Source organism: Vicia villosa, linkage group LG1 (assembly GCF_029867415.1).
Source record: "Vicia villosa cultivar HV-30 ecotype Madison, WI linkage group LG1, Vvil1.0, whole genome shotgun sequence".
NCBI classification, from domain to species: Eukaryota; Viridiplantae; Streptophyta; class Magnoliopsida; order Fabales; family Fabaceae; genus Vicia; species Vicia villosa.
Window position 1 is genome coordinate 10,549,214 of NC_081180.1, and position 7,652 is coordinate 10,556,865.

Consider the following 7,652-nt stretch of genomic DNA (forward strand, 5'->3'; position numbering starts at 1 on the left):
AGATTTTAATTTAAAGTCACAGAAAGTTGAGCATACTCTGAGGCATCTTCAATATCTGCACATAAATTCAAGTTATAACTTAAATATATAATTAACATAAGAACTTCAAAAATCAAGATGAAGAAACTAAAGAAGAAAGAATCTTAATGTTTCATAGGCTGCACAATACCTTGCAAAATGGTACGGCCAAAAAGACTGAAAATCCCTAAAAAAGTAAAATAAAAATGTATCAGCTTAAAGTAAAACACTAAAACTAACAGCAAAAAATAAAATCTTACATACTAGCCAGAACAATGCAGTAGTGTTTATCTTATGACTTAAACACTTAAATGACTGTTTAAAAGATCTTACGAAAAAATAACTTATGATATGTCAACGAACTGTTTTCAACTTATTTTCACAAGTTTTTCTGTATAAATTGTTGTCATAAGCCACTTTCAGCTTATTCTCTCTTCGAGAAAAATATAAATTACCTTTGTTGAGTGTATCCGATGATGGATGACATAAATGCGGGGACGAAAAATTAGACGTAGAGAAGGTGAAAGAATATGCGATTTCATATCTTCACTTACAGGCTTTTTCTTTTCTTTTCCGATATATTCAGTATGAATTCTTCTCTCCAAGGCCTCAATTGTGCGTTTCCTTGAATCCGTAGCCATTGATAATTACCTTCATACAATATGAAAAAGGAAAATTGTGAATGATGGAAACAACCAAAATATAATAGCTCATTAGATAACTGGTAGCATCACTTGATTAATCAGTTCTTCACGGCATGCAGCACCGCGTATTTACAGAAACTATTGTGAGCTTGTAGATAGATACATACTAGTACATACTACAATCATGCAAACAAGTTATATAATAATAAAAAGAAATGCAAATTTTTCAAAGAAAAATCAAATATAGAATTTAGTATGATACTCGATTTAATATCAAAGTCAGAACAAGTAGCAAATTAATTCAAAACTGAGTAAGGAAATTAGGGTTTTTAATCAAAATTTTGGGGCTTTTGATTTAAAGCTCAAACGAGGAAGAATGCATACCTTGAGTAAGAAGAGGTTGGACGATATTGAGAAGGGAGAATGACGGCTGTGAGAATCTCCGGCTCCAACAAGCTCCCTCGGTCACGGCGGAAGTGAGGAAAAAAACGCACAAGAAAAGTTGATCACTATCGCGGCCAAGATGCGGCGGCGAGTTGCTCTTTTCGACGGGCGGACAAGATCCGATAACCCGACATGACCCGACAAAAATACAAATTAAATCTTTTATTCTTATTTTATTACACTTTTGCCCTCTTATCTATTGCAATTTTTATTTGGGAGAATTTGTTGAACAAAATTAGGGGTGGAAAAAAACATTACCTAGTAAAAAACGAGTCATAGCGTGATGAACATAATGAAAAATGAGGACGGGGCAGAGAGTTTTTGGGAAAACTATACAAAAAATAATAATTTAATACATGCACCTCTAAAAAAAACGATTGAACAAGACGATCACATTAGAGAGTATAGGTCTAAATCATTGACAAAATACGATTAAAAAGGTCATGTTTGGGGGAGCAGCCTCGTTTTTCCACTCTTAATCAAAACAACAATTAAGAAATTTTATGTGGTTTTCATATTAAAAGTGTCATCAAACTTTCTTTATCGTAGCAGTGTTAATAAAGTTTCATTTTACTTTTTGAAATTATAAGTAGAGCTAATCCTAAGAGATTATTTACTTAAAAATAAACTATTGATCTATTCAAAAAGAGACTTTCATGGAAAGGTAGGCATCTTTCGATGGGTGGAAGGGTGGTTCTAATTAGTCAAGTCATAAATAGTTTATTAGTGTTCTTTTTTCATTTTACAAGACTATATAAGTAAGGTATTGAACAAGTTGACTCAAAATCAACGACACTTTTTTATGGGGAGTAAGTTTTGAAATCTAAGATATGTTGGATGAATTAGGAAAAGGCGTGTTTACCTGTTAGCCTGGAAAGTTTAGCTAGAGAAAAATCAACAAAGAATGTTAATAGCTACGTTGAAAAATGTTAAGTGTCAAGAAGTCTTGAGTGAAAAGCTTTGAAATATTAACCACGTCGACTGAGTAGTTCGACTAGCGTGGTAATCATGATTTGGAAGAATCTCAAGAACAGATCCACGGGATTAGGATCGCTCTCTCTTCAAAACATGTCCAAAATCTCGAAAAGGATTACATTAGGAAAACCATCGACTTCAACATTGAGTCAAAGATTTGCCTTACGTAATCCTTTTCTCCTACCATAGCTTAGAGGTTCAAACATCATAAAATCAAAACATACAATATGGCTATCAAACACCACAACAACCATTTCAACCTTTCTCCAACGAATTGTTCACACAAATGTCACCCTTCAATCGTTCCGCCCGCACACCAATAATTCAAACACGCCCCAACTACTCTGGCATGGGTCACAAACTCAGTTACGGCAACATGTCATTCCATACACAATACTTCATTGAAATGCAAGAACTTGTTAAGAAATATGGTGATGCTAATGTTCCTGGAACACCAAATCCTCAAACACCTAGAGTGACTCAACAACGTGGGCGAGGGCAACGAGTTAGGGTAACTAGGGGGTGTGGAACTGGTGGTCGGTATGACCAACCCGATCAACAACCTTAGTGTTTTTTTTGTTTTTGTATGTAAACGTAGCCTAAATTTAATATTTATATTTCCGATTCCGACTTCATACAAATTGTCGATCATTATGAAAAACAAATAACGCATTGGTGCCAATTGAATTGACGTCACATTTGCAACTTAACACATATGCGCCAATTGGGTTGACAACAATAGGTGAATGCGTCCAATCTAATTGGTGCCTCCTCTTGAATTTTAGGTGCATACACCAATTCGCCTGTCACTAATCTTGCGTTCTAGTTTTTTTTAAAAAGTGATGTAGATTGAGAATTTTTTAAAATGTGGGTTATTTTGGGATTTTTTTTTAAAAGTGGCTTATATTGGCAAAAAATCACATATTTGACTCAGAGTATCTGAGACACAATTTTTTTATCAATAACCAATTTTTTCAATTAAATCACATCAATAATCATGTTTCCTCAATTATTTACCAAAATAATCAAGTTTCAGTTTGAAAATAAGTGTAGCCGTCATCTCATATGACGCATGCACTCAAAACGTAACTTAATATGTTATATGAGATGACTAATATGTCACATAATAATCATCTCATATGACGTCTAAGTTACTTTTTGAATACATGCATTATATAATGCATTATATATGATGACACTTACACTTATTTTCAAAATAAAACTAAATTATTTAGGTAAATAATAAAAAAAATATGTCATTGGAAAGTTTTAATTAAAAAGATTAATTATTGAAAAAAAACATTCCCGAGATGGATTCACATATTTTATTTGTTGTTACTTGATAGTAGATAATGGTACCACTACTTGTCAATATCAACAACTCCACTACCCAGCCACACTCAAAATATGACTAAAAATATGTTTGACAATATCACTTTTATGACATAAAACTCATAATTTTAAAATTGATTTATTTTATAATTTTCTTTTAAAAAAATATTTTATTGTATTTTAATTATTAAATAAATTAGTTTAGATATTTCGATTATAATTTATCTTTTTTCAATGTTAGTATTTGTTATCTCAATTTAATGTCTTTTTTTAAATTCTCCATTTACTGTCTGCATTTAATTATTCTTTTAAAAATTAAAGTTATGGGTTGATATTTACATGTATGTCCAATCAAATCACATTAAAATGTCATTTTAATAAATTTATTTTTTAAATATCTTTACAAGTATATATAAATCCATTGAATGTGCATGGAAAAAGTATGTTACACCCTAAGGCCTTATGAATATTAATCTCATCTTTTTATCCATTTCATTTCATTAGCTTATTTAGATCTAAGGCCTTCAATTCCTCATCAACTAGATAAGTCATGTACATGTCATGTTCTTAGAGGTCATGTTTTTTAAATGAATTGTGAGTTCATCAAATTGAAAAAGCGTCTTCAAATCTTAAAAATAAGGCTAAATTAAACATTTTATCTCCTATTTTATTTTGTAATTTCACTCTAGTTTCATAATTATTTATTGAAAATGATAATTTGGGTGTTTCATCTCTACTACATCTAATAATACATCATTAACAACTGTTTTTTCTTTTCTCTTCTTCTTATCATTTTCATTCACTATAAACAAAATTATTTAGAAACGATTTTGAAAGTCTTATGTAAAAATATGAACAATTTATGAAACTATCATACAACTATTGATGAGTACATTGGGGTGGTTCTAAACCACCGTAAAACGTATAAAAAAATTAATTTCTTTTTAGTTTTTTTCAATAGTTTATATCGATCATGAACTTTTTGTTGTTGTGATAAATAAATGTGTTCTTTAACAAAATTTAAATATCTTTTTTATGGAAATTAAATTAAAATTTTAATTAAAATTATAATTAAAATTATAAACAAATTCAAAAATTAAATATAAATTTCACTTTCAATTAAAATTATATTCCTCTTTACATAATTACTTATATCTCTAACACATTTTTTAGAATTAAAATTAAACTAAATTATTTTCACTAGAAAAATTGAACGCGATACATTAGTGCTATCATATTATGCAAAAGGATTGTGTGTCCAGAATTAAATTTTTAGAATGAGTGTTGGGATTTGATCATAGTTGGATTTGAAACACCAAAAATTAGATATATAGGATTTTTGCTTTTGAAAATTAGAAACATTTTTAATTGAATAAACTTAGATTTTAATATTTAGTACAAGATTACTGTGCCCTTTATCAAAGATTGAGATTGCAACACTATGAACATGAACGTGCAAAGAATCATCCCGGAGATAATTGGGAGCACCTTCTATTTAAAGAGACAAAAAATTATTCTAGCAACTAGAAAAATGGTCACTCTTTCAAATCATCTTCTTTTCGAGCACCGAATCACACATTATCATCACTTCTTTTATTTTGCTCAACCACGCTCTTGAAACCCCACATCAATATAGAACACGACGAAGAAGAACACCACGATTGTAATGTGTTAATCTTTGAACTTATTGTTACTTCAAACAAAAAAATATATATGTCATTTTTAAGTTAATTTATTATATGTTTTAAACCTCATTGAAATTTAGACTATTTGATTATGAAGCTTCAATTTTACTTTCTTCTTTATATCTAATGTTTTTTTCTATGGATTTTCTTTAAAAGTATTTGGGAACCAATAATACTTAACCTTTTTTCTCTCTAACAGCAAAAAAATAAAATCTTACATAGTAGCCAGAACAATGCATTAGCGTTTATCTTATGACTCAAACACTTACATGACTGTTTAAAAGATCTTATGAAAAAATAACTTATGTCATGTCAACGAACTGATTTCAACTTATTTTCACAAGTTTTTCCTGCATAAATTGTTGTCATAAGCCACTTTCAGTTTATTCTCTCTTCGAGAAAAATATAAATTACCTTTGTTGAGTGTATCTGATGATGGATGACATAAATGCAAGGACGAAACATTAGACATAGAAGGTGCAAGAATAGGTGATTTCATATCTTCATTTATAGGCTTCTTCTTTTCTTTTACGTTATATTCAGTATGAATTCTTCTCTCCAAGGCCTCAATTGTGCATTTCCTTGAAACTGTAGCCATGGATAATTACCTTCATACAATATGAAAAAGGAAAAGTGTGAATGATGGAAACAACCAAAATATAATAGCTCATTAGAAAACGGGTAGTATCACTTGATTAATCAGTTATTCACGGTATGCAGCACCGCGTATTTACAGAAACTATTGTGAGCTTGTAGATAGATACATACTAGATACTATACAATCATGCAAACAAGTTATATAATAATAAAAAGAAATGCAAATTTTTCAAATAAAAATCAAATATAGAATTTAGTATGATACTCAATTTAATATCAAAGTCAGAACAAGTAGCAAGTTAATTCAAAACTGAGTAAGGAAATTAGGGTTTTTAATCAAAATTTGGGGCTTTTTATTTAAAGCTCAGACAAGGAAAAATGTATACCCTTGAGTAAGAAGAGGCTGGACGATATTGAGAAGGGAGAGTGACGGCTGTGAGAATCTCCGGCTCAAACAAGCTCCCTTGGTCACGGCCAAGATGTGGCGGCGAGTTGCTCTTTTCAACGGGGAGATAAGATCTGATAACCCGACAAGACCCGACAAAAAATACAAATTAAAATTTTTATTCTTATTACACTTTCGCCCCTTATCTATTGCAACTTTTATTTGGGAGAATTTGTTGAACAAAATTAGGGGTGAAAAAAAAAACACGTCCTTTCAGAAACAATAGTAAAAAACGAGTCAGAGCGAGATGAACATAATGGAAACTCCTCCTCACCTCATGTGCTGAAAAGATTTTAGAAGGATTATAAATTTAATGGAAACTCCTCCTCACCTCATATGCTGAAAAGATTTTAGAAGGATTATAATTTTAGAATATGTATCTATGTATCAATCTCGATTTTGATAGAAAAATGAGGGGGTGTTCGTGGGCCGGTTTAGTTCAGTTTTGAGAGAATCCAATATCTAAACTGATTAAAAATAAATGGATTGGTTTGGACTGGATTTACAAGTTATTGTGATAAAGTCCAAACCGAATCGATCCGAGAAACCACGGTTTGGTTTGAGTTGGATTGATCGGGTAAATAAAAAATGAAAAAATGAAAAAATATTTTTTAAAAAAAACTTATTTACAAAAAATTAATTTTTCATAATATTATAAAAAATATAGTATTAATAGTGTTCAAATTTAAATATTAGACTAAAATTTTTTCCATAATAGATTCAAAAACATCTAACAAGAAAAATATTTAAGATTAAGACTTTTGATCTATAACTAGTCACTTGAGTTAATATGATAATGAATGTGTTTCATAGTTTTATGTTCATTTATCAAATTACACTAACAATTTTCTAATAACAAATTAAAATAGCATACTTTGTCCACATACATTTTATTTTTTTCTTATTGAAGTTGAATGCTTCGTAGTAACTTTCATGATAATTAATTAGGGTTGGTTAGGGATGGGCTTTGCGGGTAAAAAATTGAAAATCCAATGCCCGAACTGATTGTCATTGGATTTCATTGGTTTGGTTCGGTTCTTGCCCGAACTGAAAAAATATCCAACCCAAACACTATGGTTTGGTTCGGATTTACCCGAACCAATGAACACCCCTAAGAAAAATGATTCACTGCACCTTTCTATACAAGTATTTTTTAAAATAAAACCATTTGTGTCTACCTTTCTCTACAATTATTTTTTTAAATATTTTTTAAAAAAAAACCATTTAAATATGAGATTTATATGTATCAAACAATTTTAAAGAGTGCACAATATGAGATGTTGCCCCTGAGTCAATTATCTAAGTATTGCTAACAGGGTAAGAATTGTGATGTGATGAAGTGAAAACCATACCAATTGAATCACCTGATGGAGAATCTGAACTGGATTCTCTAACCATTTGACCTTGAATGTAAGCAATAAGTTTTTGATATTGCTTGGTGTTCAAGGTTGTGTCTTCCTCCCTGATGTCAGTGTCAACTGCATTAGCATTTGGCTGTGATGAATTTGATCC